We start from the raw sequence: 18,607 nt of genomic DNA on the forward strand, positions 1-18,607 counted from the left end.
GAGGCATTTTGTAATCTACAGTTAATCAGATATCGTGATGTATCACTACATGACTGTCTTGAAATGCATCATCTGCAATTATTGCAGAATCGCTGTATCGTTATCGTGGGCCGCGTATCGCATCGGGAGTTAGCCTGTGACTCTCCCAACCCAACCGCATAGTATCATCAAAGTTTCTCCTCCAGTCTGGACCGAAGAATGTTTAACGAAAGGCATCATAAAGGACACCTACAACCCCTCAATAAAGAATAAAAGTTCATCATTACCTGAGTGTTTAAGACCTGTTTTTTAACTGCACTGTGCATTTTTAGAATTCTGTCGTTTTATCGTTTTATGCCTGACTGCATCTAAAGGTCGGTGTAAGAAAAGGCTGATACACTCGAGTATCGTGAAGTTTGTGATACTGAATTTTATTCTGCTCACCAATACAGCCAGATTGGACGTCACAGAGACTGAGAGAAACACATCTGCAGATCCAACTGTTCTGATTGGGTGAAACTTTTCCTGATCAGTTTGATTCATGTAGCTTTGTCTTTTATCCTGTGACCAAAAAATTGATTTAACCAAAAATAAACGCAACATTTCCTTTCGCTTACAATTTTTGCATTAAATTGAATCGCCACCCAACCCCTGTAGTTTTATATCTGCAGATTCTTGCCAATACATATAAAAGTGACATGAGTTAGAGTTTTGGTGTTGTCAGATGTAAAAGATGAGTCATGCCATGTGTCTTGTGAGCTACTGGATGCCTGAATTTCCCTCAGGATCAATGAAGTATCTTTCCATCACTTCATTCTGTGCAAACACACCTTCTCACACCTCAACACGATACAACTTTCCAAGTCGGACCAGTCCTGCACTCATACTTTCAGCCCCAGCACCACCCCAGCATCCACCTGCAGGCTCCATCTAGAGGGGTTTAAGATATTATCTCATCTCTCCTCAAACTTCTGCATGTAAAATAAATCTGAGGAGTGATGAGGTCGGAGCCCAGACGCCAAACACAAGCTGTGTTCTGTTACATTTTAAACTATGACAAACGTGAGTCATGTGACTGAACTTGTTTTGTAAGAGAGGACCTTAAAGTTCATGAGGTTTGCACATTTCAGAAGTGATCAGCGACTCATTACAAGACATGTTACTGGCAGAAATCAACAATACTGATTGGTCTGCAAACTACATAAACACGCAACAAGACAATTCAATCCCCCAGACATGGACGGTCACAGCTTGGTTTGGTTTGGCACCAAAACTATTTGGTTCTGTTTGGAGAAAAAGACAGATGTGACAGAACTTTTGCCTGTTTTAATGATTCAACTCTAATTTTTGTTCTCGCACTGCTCTGGTTTCTTAGGTGACAGTTCAAAGTTTGTTTGGTCCATCCATCACCTTAACCGCCACCCAAGCAAACTTTTAAGTTCTACAGTAATGCTATGTCTGTTGATCTTTATGGCTTTAAGTTGGCACTAAATATACTTCTCGTTAAAATATTTAGTTAAAGATTCATGCTGACCGACATGAAAAAAAGTTTTATATATTATTTTGTAAACATTTCATGAGCAGCCAAGGTTTGATATTTCCTTCAGCCCATGTTTTGCACTTTTATTGTTCGTCCCTTCAAATCACTCAGAGTCGCACTAAAAGCTGTCAAACATGTATAAGAATAGTCGTACGGGCGGCCGTGGCTCAGTGGTAGAGTCGGTCGTCTCTCGATCCCTGACTGCTACAGTCACATATTAAAAGTTTTAGACAAACACTGAAACCTGAATTCCTCGCGTCAGCTTTGCCATCGGTGTATGAATGCAGAGATCTGATTGGAGATTGTCACTTAGGCCTTTGCCATCAGTGTGTGAATGTGACAGGTCGTGTAAAAGCAGCTTTAAGTGGCTGAAGACTAGAAAAGCACCATGCAAGAACAGTCCATTTAGCATTAAGTATAAAATGGTCGTCTGTTATATCGGTTGATATTTTTGTTGCTGTGTGTACGTCCGTTATCCGTCTCACTTCCTCAGATCAACAAGATCTGTCCTTGATCATGTTAATGAACATCAGTACAAAACGACAGGATGTAAACATGCCGGTGTTAGCAAGAATGCTAATTACCACTGTAGTTCCTGTAGGCAGACCTGATCTTTATGTAAAGCATCACAAGATATTTTTTGTTAGGATTTGGTGCTATATAAATAAAACTGATTGATTGATTGATTGATTGATTGAGATACTTAAGGACCTCTAATCTGTTCTCAGTTACAGTACTCGAGTAAATGTTCTGAACCTAATCTCCGTCTCCTCACCTGCTCTCTCTTCTTGCTGTCAGGGACGTTACGTCCGCCGCCTCCTCGCCGCCGCTTCCCTTCAGCCCTGCAGCTCCTCAGTCCTCCACAATCCACCCTCTTCATCAGGTCATCTCCCCCACCTCCACCCTCTGGCCGACCCTCCTGCCCCCCGGCCTCAGAGCTCCTCGAGGGCTCCACCGCCTTGTTGGTCCAGCTCTTGATGAGGCCGTGGAGGGTCAAGACCGTCAGAGTGCACAGCACGTACATGACCCTGTCCCAAATGTCCAAATTCAGCTCAGGTGGAAGGTGGTTCTCGATGGATGTTTAGCTTCATCGTAGCTGAATCCGATGTGGTTGAAAAGGAGGCCGGTTCAGTCCAGGCTGGAGATCACAAATGTCCCGTTTACATCCTCAAAGTTTGTCAGGTTTAAGTTCAGCTTGAAGAAACAGTTACTTCTCCTCCCAGCTGAACGCAGCTCATGAGATCAGTTGTATAACCCTCTCGCTCCGTCACGCTTTGCTCTGGTTTCTCACCTGTTTCACCTCTGTCCTGAACCCCGCCCCGTCGCAGTCAACAGCACATTTCCACAGAACTGATAAAAGCTGGTGGACCTTGTCCCGTCCTCTCGGCCGCTGCCCTCACGTCCACATTATTATTCATCAGACTGGTAACCAGAGCCAGCAGGCGGAGGCTTCGGTTTCTCAGTGTAACTCAAGACACTCGACTCAACACGCTCTCTGTACCAACTTGTTCAAGACACTGTGACCATCTGAAGTCACAGCTGCTGCATCAGTAACAGACGCTAAATCACAAAACACTGTGGACGCTCTCCAACATTTAAGCTGATTCTCTCAATGCAATCTAACTTTTTGCAGCAATACAAAAACTTTCCATAAATCTACTTACTCTTCTCTCTACTTCCTCTTTACTCTCTTGACTATCTGATCCAAAAATCCGACAACAAGAATACAAGACACAAACACTCCAGAACGACAGGAAAAGTAAGAGTCCAACTCTTCTTATGAGTCCGTTAACTTTCCTCCATGTTTGTTCCACCCAGAGCTCTCAGCATCGTCTCTCTCCCCCTCATAGTTCGTTAGTTCTGATTGGACGAGCAGCAGGTTCAGGACGGTCCGAGGGTCGACCCGTACAGACCCGTCAAACTCATCTCTCCGTCCCGTTATCCTCCATAATACTCAAACAGATTAGAGCCGAGGCAGGTCGGGTCTTCACCTCCATCAGGGAATGACAAACTGCGAGAGAGAGAGAGAGAGAGAGCCCTCCACTCGGTGTGCACCTCTCTCGCCCACCCTCCCTCCCTCCCTGTCCTGGGGCCATCTGTCGTTGCTGCAGGATAAAACTCGCCGATGATGTAACACATGATGATACTTCACGATGCATTTATGTAAAAGTTGGAGTTCTCCAGGTCCAAGACAGATTTCAGACCCTCAGAGAAATGACGTTTACCAACACCTCCTTTTTAACAGCTGAGCATTCTTTTAATCACCGAAGTCACATGTGCATCGTTGATTTCTTTGCAATCGCAGGAGGATCGCACATGGATTAAAATGTGAATAATGTTTACATTAGCAGCTTTTGTTTTTAGTCTTGGAGCAATGGGAAAACTCGGGGATTAGGACACAGTCATTTGGTCAAAAACTGTTAGTAGGGCGGCACGATTATGGCCAGAATGACATTACGAATATTGAGATCACTATTTTTTAGTGTACTTTCGCAATTTAATAAAAATTAACCATTTTGTGCTGCACTGGCCTTCATACACTCATCATGCTGCACTTTGTGCTGTTTTTTCAGCTGCTTGAACAAGTTAGTCGAGTTGCTTTTGGTTTCCTCTTTGCTGATTATTTTTTCTTGCTGAACATCACTTGCCCTAAAACAACCGATGACAAGCCGTTATGGGGGGGACAGGTGTTTCAGTTTCACGAGTGACTTGCTTTTTTCCTGTTTAAGCGTAACAACAAGCAGCGTTCAAAATGTAGCCGACATGACACGTCTGCACAAACACTTCAAAGACGTAACATTTATAGCGTGTTATTATATTTTGAGCTCTCAATGAAAAGCAACAGAGGCATTCACAAGGACAGCTGCTGTAACCACGACAACTACAGACACATTCAGCAGAAAGTCGCCAGTTAACACGGTCACTCGCTGAACCAGCCCCGGTCTCCGTTGTTTACTCTTCCACTCTTAACTGCCGCTGCGAGGTAGGCGCTCATCACATGACATGCTAGCTCCCTCAGAAGTGAAGCCCAAACCTCTCCATCGCCCCCTGGGGGAGTAACTGTTAGTTTAGGAGGCGCTTGATTTGATATGCAGCAGAGTTTTCTCCGGGCGGAGCATTTTAAACGTCAATATCGCCGTCAATCATGTTTACTTAATCGTGGGAAGACTGTTGAATGTTAGCCATGCAAGGCCTGGCTTTGATCTTTGATAAGTTAAAAGATGATTTTACCTGGTGATTCACTCAAATCATTGTAAATACCAAAGTATTAACTTCTGGCCTGTCCTTCAGAGGGATGATTTGTGCAGGAAAAACGAGTCAATGGGAAGGAATAATGATGTATGGATATATAGAGTTGTCCCTCTGATCCCCTTATGTTATATGTTTTACCATATGTTGTGGACTTTTTTCATTTCTGACTCATATTTTGTGTTCAAAGATGACTTTTGCCAAATGATTGGATTCCAATATTTTTCCTTTGAATGTTTCACGTTATTGTATTTGAATGTGTGTTTATGGATGTTTATCACCTCGGGCAGAGTACCTGGTTGAGTACCTGGTTAACCACACCGGCCATCAAAGAGCTTCTCAGCCTTCTGGTGTCCATATCTATTTTGTATGGGTGTGGTCCTCAGTTTTTCAAACATTACCACCTGACAGAGACCAAAGTGTTGAACTGTTGTGATCATTAAAGAACTTTGTGCCATGGTGTAAGTGTGCAGGCTTGCTTTCTTCATTGACACTTGTGTTTTTGATCACCCTACGCCTATGTGATGGGCGTATAACTACCGTGCTTTAAGGAATAATGAGAGCGACCTTTGTCTATAATGACACAACGGGCACCACAAATGATCCTTTGACATGCAGCTATCTTGTGTTTTTAGCTAGCTACAAGCATTTTGTTAGCATTTAAGTACTTGGCTAGTTGCACTCTGTTTCTATACCAATCGTTGGATCTCCAGAGTCCCGTCAGAAAAGGCTTTAATGTCGTCCTGTTCCCAGAGGGTCAGATCATAAAATGCTTGTACATCATTCTGAAAAGAAGTTCCAACCTGGTAATGTATGTGAGGAGTTAAAAATGTCCTCCATCATACAGACGACCCCTAAAACTGCAAATAAGGAGTTGAGCTCCCGGACTCGACCTCATTGCCCAGCGTCCTAAAAACCTCGACTGCCCCGTCCTCAATACGTGACAGAATCTGGATCGTGGGAACTGGACCCAGCAGGATCTGACAGTCTGAATCACAGCCAGTGAATTATGATGCCCGGTTCAGATCAGGGCCTCGCCGCGTACAGTGGTGACCGGCCCTCAAACGGGACTGAATCTGGAAACTATTCTGCAGGAACAAAAGACGAGGCTTCCAGTTCACCGACCACTTTCATGGTCCTAATGAGAAGGGGGCGGAGTCACAGCGGGAAACACTCGCCTCCCATTCAGGACCACTACGGACACATGGTACCAAGACTCCAACCAGATAAGTCACATTTGTAACCGACATTCACAACAAGGATCCTCCAACAACCCTGAAGCTCCATGCGACTTACGTTTCAAATCTAATTTCATGAATCCATGTTTATTCATCTCTATCAGAGGAATCCCTGAAATGTGTTTGAGGATTGTTGTTGGGTTTGTAGCGAGCAGGAAAGTTAACAGAAACTCTCCCGCCTCGCTCGCAGCTCTCTGTGGCTTTACTTGCACTCTGTGTTTATTCTCTTCCTTCCATACTTATACTTTTTGCTATTTTGACTTGATTATGACAATCATAAAAATCCTGAGCACTATGAGCACCCAGACAGTGTACTCATTATACTCATGAAGTGTGGAGAACTGGACAAAACTCCCTCATGGTCGCCATGTTTGGCTACATAGCAGAGGGGGAGATCACATTGATGTTGATGGTTTTATGGAACAACACATTCTTTATTAGTTATTGGAACTGAATTAAGGGAATCAAGGGAGCAAACAAGCAAAGATATGTCGGCAGGCAATATTAGATGTCATATGTTAACCTTGCATCCGATTAGGATCTCTATCTAGCAATGTTCAACTGGGAGGAGCCTCCTTGAGGGATTATATATCCCGTCTGGCCTGGGAACGCCTCTAGATTCCCCAGGAGGGGCTGGAAAATGTTGCTTGCGAGAGGGACGTCTGAGCTAACTTCCATCCATCCATCCATCCATTATCTATACCGCTTATCCTGTTCATGGTCGCGGGGGGCTGGAGCCTATCCCAGCTGTCATTGGGCGAAGGGCAGGGTACACCCTGGACTGGTCGCCAGTCAATCGCAGGGCTGACACATAGACACAGACAACCTTTCGCACTCACACCTACGGGCAATTTAGAGTCACCAATGAAGCTAACGACTGTGGGAGGAAACCCCGGAGGAACCCAAGCATGCACGAGGACATGCAAACTCCACACAGAAAGGCCCACCTTGCCCAAACCGGAGTTTGAACCGGTGACCTTCTAGCTGTGAGGCAACAGCGCTAACCACTGCACCACCACGCAGCCCGTCTGAGCGAACTTGCTTAATAATAATACTATAATACGCTTGATGCAGATGAAGCACAAGGAACTATCAGATTTATTATGAAATTCAGGAGGGACATGTGCGACCACAGGTATTGTGTAAAACTAATCCGAACAGCAGATAGACAAAGAAACTAAGAGTTACAGTTAATATGAACATTTTGGTATTTATTTATCGCACTTCACATCGTTATGGCAACACTGAACATCGACTTCCTCATATCGTGCAGGTTTAGTGTACACAGTGAACTACATGGCAGCGTATCAATGGAAGTATTTGAGTTGAGAGACTCTTAGACACACCGGTGGGTGAAGCTAAATGCTAACATGCTAACAGGCATAACGCTCACCATCTTAATTAAGCATTGAAGCATGATCACAATAGCTTATTAGCACTTAACGTAGAATAGAGTTGAGGCTTGTGGGTAAATCAAAAGCTGCAGGTATTTGATCCTAAACCAAAGTATGGGACACGTTCAAACGTTGACCTCACCTGCTGATGGTCGAAGGTTATTAACATTCGAACAACATTCGTTGTCGACTTTCCTATCTGGGTGAAATGTGTCACACAAACAGCTCATTCAGGTTTAAAACTGATCTGCAGTCAGTCGACCTATATCTAAACAGACTGTTGTTTCTCCACAGGTGACCGAGCGACTCTATCAAACAGTAACCGATAAAAACAGATCAATAAAACGTTCCAGAGGAGGTAAAGATTAGTCCAGTTAATGTCTCACACACAGAGACGAAGGTGTGTCAGTTATCAGGTCAGCCTCAGAATGTTTCGGAGGAAGAGGAGGTCATGTGAGGGTCACCGGTCCTGCTGCAGGTGTGTGTTGGTGATGGAGAGGGGGGGTATCAGGTGTGTTCGTGACTGTAAGAGGCTCAGAGACTCGGGATTAGAGCAGATTAATGGAAACATGCTCCTCTCTTCATTTAAGGAGCTTTTAAGGACTCAGAGCCGGGCTGCACTCTCGCTGCAACACAATACATCCCACAGGTTTTTACATCACTGGTTTTTTTCCTGAAGACAGGTGTGTCTGTGTGTGCCTCTGATTTACACACAGTAAAGATGTGTCTATTATTACTAAGGTTACTGCGATTATTCTGACAGATGTATAGATTGTGATACGCTTAGAGGTAATTATCATTTTCTGCGAGATTTGTGTGACGGGGCGTCTCTGCAGCGCTTCATTAAAGCGTTTGTCACACACTTGACCTCTATCAGAAATGTGATTTGGATATTGACTTGGAAACAACGAACTGATCATTCGTCGCTTCATGATATCGCCGAATGTTTAATGACAAAATGCAGCAAAGTTACAGTCAAAGGAAACTCAAAGTGACATTTAAAGAATGACAGAATAAGAGTGAGTATCTGTATCAAACAAATAGACTCTGAACCTGAAGTTAAACTAGATTGAGTCTTTATTTTTTCGATGTGATTGTAAAGCAATGGGAACAGAGCAATAACTCAAGTATAAAACTCATTCATTAAAAACATTAGGAGACCACTCTAAATGTTCCTTACATCAGCGTCTCTCTCTTCACGTCACGGCCGCCCGATCCAAACCTGAACCCCATTAAAACCTCCTGAATGTGATCAACAGGAAGATGGACGGTCACACAGCCGAGCTGCTCCGAGAGTGGCCTAACGTCACCCAGCAGCACCGTGACAGACTGGAGGAGAGCATGCAGAGATGCACAAGAGCTGTGACTATAAACCAGGTTATTCCACCAAACACTGACCTTTGAACTCTTCCTGAAGTAAAACAAGTATTCGGTTGTTTAAACATCAACTTGTTTTTTTGCTTTATTTGAGCTCTGAAAAACATCTTTTTTGCATCGTTTGGTTTCTTAACCAGTCGACATTTTCTGTCAATTAAAGACCTCAATGAGAATATTTGATTTGGAGGTAGGAGAAATGTTGTTTACAATAAAATGAAAGTTTATTTTAGACAAACACAAACACTGGTCTCTTAATTTTTCTGGAGCTGTACTTCCAGAGAGAAAGACGGAAAAGGAGAGGAAAATAAATAGATATATACACATTTGCAAATAATATTGCATCCCTTTTTCCAGGTGCTGTATGATGATGTTAATTTTTACACTTTCAGGCTCCACTAAATACCAATAAAAGTAAAACATCAACTCTGAAGGGCCGTCAACACAAAGAACAATAACCACAATGCTGTGAGCTCTGACACTGGTCAAAAAACAGAGTGGGCTCCAGGTGTGGCTCCAGATGTGGCTCCAGATGTTCAGGCGGTTTAACAAAGTGACGCAAAGACACAAAAATAAAAGCAGAGAAACTCTTTCAATCCTACTTTAATGTGACTTTTTATATTTCCTGTTTCCTCGTGTGAAGCACTTTGAAAAGTTAAACTTGGATCAAATGCAGTTAAAGGGAAACACGATGAAGGAGAAAATGTTTAAAGGAGAAAATCTACAGACAAAAAGAGATGTGAGACGCAGAGCTGATTTTCAGACTCCACCTGAACTCACTGCGGCTTTGTTTAGGGAGGGACGAAGACAAGGAGGAGTTGTTTGGGTTTTAGCGGTTTACAGATTCCCAGAATGCATTGCACACTCTCATTTCAGCTCCACATCTGAGCTATTTCAGGAGGAAATTACAGAGTAAGCAGCAGCTGGGTGGAAACACACACACACACTGAACCATGTAACATGGCTCTAACATGACATCAGACATCTGAGGAAGAGGGAGGAGGAGGAGGAGGGAGGAAAAAAGCTGACCGTGAAGAAAACAACTCAGCAAAGAGGAGGAGGAGGAGGAAGAGGAGGCCTTCATCCCCTCCTCTTCCTGTCCTTCTGCTCTGCTGTCTCTTTCCTCAGAACAAACACAGTGATACTCTGAAACATCTCATCCCAGCTGGAGAGGATTTCAAACAAAAAACTTTCATGTGAGAGGCCAAGGACGAGTTTAGCGTAGCTTAGCACAAAGACGAGGCTTTGCGAGGGCCTTCCCCTTGGCTTTATCCAAAGAGAGCAACTGCACCTTTAAGTAACTAAAACAAGCAGAAAAAACGGAGTAACAGGAGAGGGAGTGTGATTGGTTAAATGGGCATTAGATGCACATGCGAAAGCAGCTGTTCGGTAACGACTGCTGGTTCACATGTTGTGTTTATGGGCCGCCATTTAAATCCCTGTTTCACTTTTGTATATATTAGACAACAGAACAGAAAAATGTACAAATGAGAACAACTTGATGTTGAGCTCTGCAGCGTTAAAACAAAGTGGAAGTTATCACAGAGAGCAGGAGGAGACGGAGCGCAGGTTTAAAAGCCGTTCACACCAAAAGGGAAGAAACATTCACGTCTGCTAATTACCTACAAAGTTAATGAAGAGACGCAAATAGATGCTAATTGTAGCTGGGTGATGGGGCTTCAAATCCCTCCATTAGGATATTCGCTTGAGTTGAATTTTATGCCTTTGAGGGAGATATTCGTGTGATGCTCTGTTGCTACGGTTATATCGAGTATTGATACTTGACGTCCTAAAATGAACAAAGAAAAAAGTTCCACAAAAGATTCAAAATATTTACCGTAAAATGTGGAATATAAGTCGCAGTCTGTTTTTGGGGGGGAAGGTGTAACACAATGCATCATTACAGCCCACCACCTGCTTTGTTGAGTTTGCAATCTTGCTGGCTACCAGTGCTGTAGGTGAGCTCAGCCTGCGGTAACATCGATTGTTGTGAGGGTGGCGGCTGTACTGGCGATCATGATGGTGTGTGTCGGTGACCAAGACTTTGGTAGATTATAGCGCCATCGTCTGGGCAAAGTAAAATACCTCTCTCTGCATTTTATACTGGCATATTGGTCGCACCAGTACATAGGACGCAGCCCACTCTGTAGCTCTGTGCTCATGATGGTGTGAACCCAGACACGAGCAGAAGTTGTGTTTAAGCAGCACCAATAAACAGAAATGATTGCACGGTCACAATCGTTCACATAACACGAGGCGGAAATTTGCTCCTTTTTGGTCTGAACACAGCTTTACATTAAGCACCTGTCTCTCCTGAACCATGACCTGTGGCTGTATACATTCCTAGAGACAATGTCTGTGGACGGTGGGGCCTCCAACTTGAAAGAGGAGGAGCAGCAACTATGGGAGGACATTTTGAACGTTATTAAGACTTTGCCCATATTTCCCAGACTGAAGAGACAGACAGCACAAGCTTTATAACCTGTAAACAATACACCCTCAGGTACAAACTATAATTTTACCTATATTTCAACTGTAACCTCATGTGTGTTTTCTTTTATTATATTTATTTTTTTATTTACCTCTCTCTGTGTCAAAGTCTTGTCCAGTTGGACTTATAAAAATGTAAATGAAAAAGATGCACGTGTTTTTTGCTGTCTTAAAAGAGGACAAGAAGAGATTTCCCGTCTCCATGTTGTTCAGTTGTTTGACAGACATCTCAGAAACCACACACACAGTTTCCAGTTAGATAACTGACATACATCATGCTGTATTTTCTCCTGTTACCATGTTTATACTAAATCAGCCCTGACTAAATGCTCTCTCAGTTTGTGGCTTTAAAAGGACCATTCTGATGTAACGACATGACATCATTAAAGCGTTTATAACCTGACTGTTCTCCTGCCAAACTTCTCTCAGCTACTTCCTGTCAGAGCGGAAACCCCAGAGAGCGCTCTGGAAAACTTTGAGGGACTTTTTTGTTTGGGCTAAATTATTTAAGTGACGACATAAATAATCAAATATCCTCTCTGAAAATGATCATTTAGAAAGCTCTGATCAAAAAGAAGCTGCTCATGGCGGTGTCTTCAGAAACCAGCCAGGCGCCCTGCGGCATCATGGGACATGCGGTCAACAGCTCCACCTGCTGGACTCAGCTGGAACAGTCTGACCAGTCTGCTGCTGTCTGGTTTCAATCAAACACGTGTTACATAACACTTTCCCAGCTGTGCTCTCACACACACACACACACACACACACACACACACACACACACACACACTAGATCAGACTAACACACACACTGAAACAGACTGCTCATTGTTGTCACTTTCATTTCTACAGTTGCAGCATTTTTCTCACACAGTTTGACAGTTAATTTTCTGTCATGCTGCGTTCAGTGTCTGTGACGTCATCATGTTTAAAAAAACGTTACATGTCAGACACCACACCCACGCTGTCAGGGTCACGTCTGACGAGTAAATCAAGTTCAGAGAACAAATCAATCCCTGACCACAGATTCAGAACACGAACCACATCACCACGGCAGTTATCCAGCCAACAGCAACTTTAAACATAATAAAACCCACTAAGCTCAACAAATATATGACGTCACTAAAGGACATATTTCACTTTGAAGTGTGGCGTTATTATGAATGTTTCCTTTTGATAACAAATACCAGAGTTAAGCCAACAATGTGTTGAGTCCTGGTCGCATTGTTTCCATTTAACGAACTCAACCCCACATGCCCCTAAAAAAAGGGATGCAACAGTGTGCGCTGTGAGTAGAAATAAAGCAGCTACAACAACAAGACAATGCAGCAGTGCATCAGTGCTGATCAAAGCAAAGATGTCACTGTTATAAAGCAGATAAAAGATTCCTCAGATCCACTATAATAATACAACATACAGATCAGTGTGGTGTTACATAATGTTATGTTCCCATTCCAACAGCCACAACTTATTGACAGTATGGGCGGCTGTCTAACCCTCAAACTCCACAGGATCCGTCTCCGGCACGTTCCGTGTGCGCCGCGACCCCCGGAGTCGATCGCGCCCGTTCAAGTCAGCGCTCGTGATTCCACAGCACGCGCCGCGGTCCGTCTCCGGCACGTCCCAGAAGCGTCTCTCCGCTCTGCTCCGCTAAAGATACGCGTCGGGACTATGCTTGGCGGAGGCCGCTTCAAGCAGGAAGTCACACAGAAAACAGCACAGAGCGTCCGGTCATTTCAAAATAAAACACCACGTACAGTCCGGTACAGACTCCCGTTTTTTACGTTCTTTTAAGATCAACACACTGAAATCTTGAAAAAAGAACACTTTTAACTGAGTCGTGTACTCAGCCATGGTAGAAGCACGAAAACCAAAGAATGATCTCCAAACGAGCAGATAATCAACCTCTAACTGTTGTTTGTGTGTTGCTCCGTTTACATTGATGTTATCGCATGATTTCGCAATTCTCACGCGATAACGTCGTTCTCCCGCAATCTTGTGATCTCGCGAATCCAGTTGCTTGATCAGACACGCTTCCTGTGGGCGGACTGACGGCTCCTGTGGGATCCAGGCGTAAAGATTGTCCCGTTTCCTTCAGACAGACTTTCATCTCACCTGGTTGTTCACGCTGCTCAGACTGCAGCGTTTCCCACAGCCTCACACACAGATTGAATCTGGACAAACTCTGAACAACCTGAATCTGATTATGAAGCAGTAAATCACATTTCCTCAGATGAGGCTCGTGCTGCTTCTTTCTGGTCTAATCAGATCTTCTCCACATCTTACAAACATCCTATAAACCCTGAGAGAAAAGGGACAGACACTGGATGCATTCAGAACCGCTTACTACGTTCTACCAACGACTGGTTTTCATAGTAGAATGCAGTGTGTCTGTTTGGCATCATTCTAGGTCAGGCTGCCAGTTTTCAGTTTTGGTAGGTTAAAGTGTAGCGTCTCCTTCTGCTCTAACAAGAGAGGTTATAAATGTTGATTTTCGTCCTGAACAAGAACATTGACCTGAGAGAAGGAATGCGTACCTGACGACTAAAAAGGCCGATACCAGACTTGTGTCTTGTGTGTTAAATTGTTCTCATGGTATGGTATGTTCTCCTGTTGGAAGTGTAACATTATCCTTGTCATGCTCCAGTCATTATCCAGTCAAACTGAGTGCATTGTCATAAAACATGCGGACTGCTTGTCTGCTTTTCCCCTCTTGTCAATTGCTGCTAGATTTCATCACATGAGCATCTGAGCTGGACCACGGAGCGATGGAAGAAGGCGGCCTGCTCTGATGAATCACGTTTTCTTAACATCATGTGGATGGCCGGGTGCATGTGCGTTGCCTCCCTGGGTAAGACACGGCACAAGGATGCATTATGGGAAGAAGGCAAGCCGGCGGAGGCAGTGTGACAGGGGTGCTGAAAAAAATTGATTCATGTCAGTTCTACAATTCTGGCCGTCGCTCCCAGAGGCTATATCCTCGTCAGATGATCGCCAACGGGTTCTGAGATTGTTATTTGTTTAAGAAAACAAGCGCCTGAGTGCCGCTGTGTGTTTGTATCAGTGCAAAAATCCACTTTAAAAAGGATCGGTTTTTATTGCAGCTTAAAGCTTCACTATATTGGTCATTTTTCGCATCTAAAATCTTATTAGTCACCAAAATCCCATCTGGATTTGAATATTTTTTGCCACACACAAGATTTTTCTTTTGTTTGCAAACTGCACTCTGTATGAGACATTTTGTCCAAGATGTTCTTTCCCAAAAAAAAGCTCCTCAGTCGTCGAGCAAATGACTTTCCGCTGTAAGTTTGTTCAAAGTCTGTAGCAACTAAAAGCAGCAGCAGCACTCATTCTTACCAGTGTCTCAAACAGAGGAACGCAGCTGACTGGGAGAAGTGTGTCACACCTTGAGTTGAACAGGACAGTGGCATTTAAAACAGTAAAACAGATGTGGTTTGAAAAAAGTTGCTTTAGTCCATGCAGTTATAGAAGCTGGTTACAGCCATTGTCTTGTTTTGTTATTAAATAAAAACCTGCAGAGTATTAGCAGGAATATCTCAGCAGGTTTGACCCTGAACTCGGCAAACACTCGGTTAATCTTTAATGATCTCTGAGTGACTGCAGCTCAGCAGTGGAAGTGAATGAAGCTGGTTTCCTGTGAGGACGGACCGACTGCTTCTGGTATGCGTTTGTTACCGAGACGCAGAATCCTTTTACCATGTAGAGCAGAAGGATCTGCAGCACGGGAAACACAGCTGAAGGCCAAACAGAGCCAGGAGCGGTTACATCAACTTCAATGAAATACCAGTGAACACATCATGTGCTAAAAGTTACTCTGTGAGTCATCTCTGTAGTGAAAATACCTCAACTATCCAAACACATCCTCTTATCAGGAAACGCCACAAAGAGAGGCACTCATGGGAAGGCAACATGAGGATATGATGCTAGCTTAGCCATTAGCCTGCTTAGCTGTTTCTAACCAGCATCAGTTTCTTTCAACACATCTGTGGGTGATAATACTTTATACTTTGAGATTTATGAGGTTAATTAAAAGAACAAAAACTGATGCTGGTGAGAGGCAGCGAGGCTAATGGCTAAGCTCGCACGTTTACAGTCCAAACAGGACGATACGATGTCTCAACGAGAAAGGAAGAAGAACTGGATACTGGACTCAAAGATGGCGTCTCTAACCTCAATACAAATGTTTCCAGGTTGTTTTGCCCACTGCACATGCTCAGTAGAGTTTCTCCCACTTTAGAGTAAACAAACATGGCGGAGGACAACAGGAAGAATTGGTGATGATAGTTTTTGGACTTCTTACAGAAAATTCAGGAAGAAAAAATCGGGGGAAGTTAAAGAACTCTGAACATCCCTCACACCACAGGAACATCTGGCAAGATCATCTTTAGAACCATCAAAAAAATCGGGACTTGGCTTACGATTGTCAGAAGGGGGGAATCGGGCCCAAAATCGGCCCGATTATCTTGTAGTGCGTACCCCGCTTTAGCAGATAAATCGGCGGCCCATGTACAGAGGCTACAGACCTCCATGCGGCGGCCCGGGGATCGACTCCCACCCTCGGCCCTTTGCTGCGTGTCATCCCCCATTCTCTCTTCCCTTGTTTCCAACACTATCCACTGTCCTCTCTAGAAATAAAGGCATAAAAGACCAAATAAAAACCTTTTTTTATGAGAGGTTCAGGGACAAAGCTTTGGGCCACAGGAGATTTTACTTGTTGCAGTATCAGGGGTGGCCACATGGAAAACTGGCAGCAAGGCTGATTGGACGTGCCAAACAGCATCTACTAATACATCTCATAATACAACCACAGAAACATTAAGAAAGGCACAAGCTGCGTGCTGGTGGAAGACTGTCCTCACAAAGAAGAACAACCCAATGAATAAACACATTCAAGTGGCAGGCTCAGGCCTGAATCCGACCCTCTCAATCCAGCACTGAACTCATTCATAAAAAATGGTAATGAAAAAGAATCAAAGCTAATCCTAACCGTAATACTTCATCCAAAACCACACCCGCTTTTCTGAAGCTTACCAAACTGCGACTGTGTCACAAAGCCAACCACAGCTCTTTGTGTTCGACCCGCACAAACATGAAGGTATGAGGAGATGTTGCTTGCCATCAGTCGTGGCGCAAATGTAACACTCCTGTTGGTCATTACAGGGAAGAACAAACAATCTCTGTGGTCATACGGGCAACAAGACGCCATCATGCAGAAAGTAATGATTCATTTCTGGTGCAACTGTTCCAAACCAAATTGGACAAATTGTTTCATTATGTAACTCAAATTAAGAGTACTATAACTCCATCCCTGTAAACTACAGTATCAAAGCATTTAGAGGCAGATAGAGCTAACTAGTTTTCCATCATGTAGCCAGAGGCCACTTTATGATCCCTATGGGAACATTCGCAATGAACACATTGCAAAAGTTTGAATTTATTGCAATGAATAAGAAAAAATATTTTATGTAAACAAGCCACGTAGCATGCTAAAGAAAAAAAACCTTTTTGGACTTATTTTGGACGTGAACAGAACAGCAGATATATCGTCATCGTAACTTTGAACAACGAAATGGCACATGGCAGTGTTCTCATACCGTGCAGGCCGAGGCACAAACTGTAACAGAACTTCAAAATGTACAAGTTCCTTCAGGTTAAACTATTCATAAAGCCGATCCTTTGCAAATGTTGGCATGATTAGGTTTTTATTTTCCATCTGCACACATGGAGAATTTATTGGCCTGACTTTACTTGGGATAATTCAGAACAATAGTTTTCTTTGCCCAACAGGAAATCTATTTCATCGCACCATTTTTGCCAGAATTCTTTTCAGCTTCATTTGTTGACACGGCTCCTCTTATTGAAAGAAATAAACAACCAGACGAGGGACTTCAGTTTCTGCTCCTTCCACGTCAGTGAAGTATCCGATCAGTGATGTGGCTGCTGCTCAGCCTCGGCACAAAAAAACCTGCAGACAAAACCAGACTTATTTATAGAAAATCTTCTGCTGGAGCGGTCAGTCTCTGCGGACACGCCCTGCAAGCCAGCCGCCTCCTCAACCAAACACACTGATGTTACTGTCATCATCCCTGCAGTGATTCCGTCCCACAATACTGCACAGCACACACACACACAGCATGAACAGGAAACCGGGTAGTGTGTCTGTGTCCCAAATGTTCTCATGAGAGCCGGAAAAACACATAAATCCTGCAGAGTGAAGACGTCCAGCAACTTCTTCAACGTGTTCAGAGTTTATTCCTGAGTTTAGGCTCAGGTTTACAATCAGGACTGGGTTTTTAATCAGGCGTGTAATAGGCTTAAGGGAATGAAAGAAGCTGCTGGAAAGTCCTCATATGTTCAACATCTGCTTTTTACAGACATGTTTACTACTGAGCAGGATCCAACAGTTCAGTTACAACCGAATCACTTGCACTGCACTGAAAGAACAACAAATCTCCAAATTCTGTGTGAAAACAGCTGCAACTGAACCAGACAGGAAGTGTCTTGTAAAAAACAAAACTAGGAGCTAATAGAGGCTAAAGTGGTGCTTAAAGATGCAGAGGTTTATTATTATTCTTTGCGGGTTTGTCACTGCAACAAACCTTCGTTTGTAGTTCTGATTTAGTGCTACTTTATGAAGCAAGAGAGTCAAAGTGTCTCTGTTTGTTAACTTCTGCAATATGAGGATCAACTGCCTTTCATGCAAGAGAGTAAACTGTAAATCGATTTATCCTAACGTCCTGCGTCTGCTAAAAAGTAAAGAAAAATAGGCCTACAGATTTTTAATGTGAAATTGTTTTATTCAGTGTTTTTTTCACAGTTTTAAATGGCATATATGTCCTTTAAAAATATATATGTTGCCCCTAAATACACGTGATGGATAACTTTAGCGGATGTTAAAGCTCCTATAACGAACTTTCAGTTTGTGTTGATTTTGGCGCCCCCTGTGGACAAAGTGGTCCCTCTTATCTCTTGGCTGATTTTATCCTGCACATGTGTTCGTTTACAAAAAACAAAAAATGGTTTCTTTTAAAAAACAAACATATCACTCGCTGTGGATCTGTGCTGTGGAAAAAAAGGGCTGATTTGGCAGAGCAAAGTTTATGCCTCTTCTGACGCCTACCCCCTGCAGCGGTTTTAGGCATTAAAAATAACCATACAGAAATAATCAATCCTGGCCCTGATGGTCTTGTTTGCTTTTGTAGCTCAAATAGAGGCACCAGTATTAATTTCAGGCCATTACATAACCAGCTACAAACTCCTCACAGGACTTTTAATAAAATGGTTTATTCAAGCCTTCATTGTTATCACGATACTTTTCAAAT

General features: G+C 43.4%; 1 protein-coding gene across 2 annotated transcripts in view; it reads right to left on the reverse strand.

The window, feature by feature from the left end:
* Window positions 1–18,607, reverse strand: part of kifc3 (kinesin family member C3) — a 52,555-nt gene that overhangs the window by 33,078 nt on the left and 870 nt on the right. The gene's annotated exons all lie outside the window — the stretch shown is intronic.

This window comes from Semicossyphus pulcher, unplaced genomic scaffold, assembly GCF_022749685.1.
Source record: "Semicossyphus pulcher isolate SPU_LCO1_2020_fin unplaced genomic scaffold, fSemPul1.0.p SCAF_1, whole genome shotgun sequence".
In the NCBI taxonomy this organism is placed as follows: Eukaryota; Metazoa; Chordata; class Actinopteri; order Labriformes; family Labridae; genus Semicossyphus; species Semicossyphus pulcher.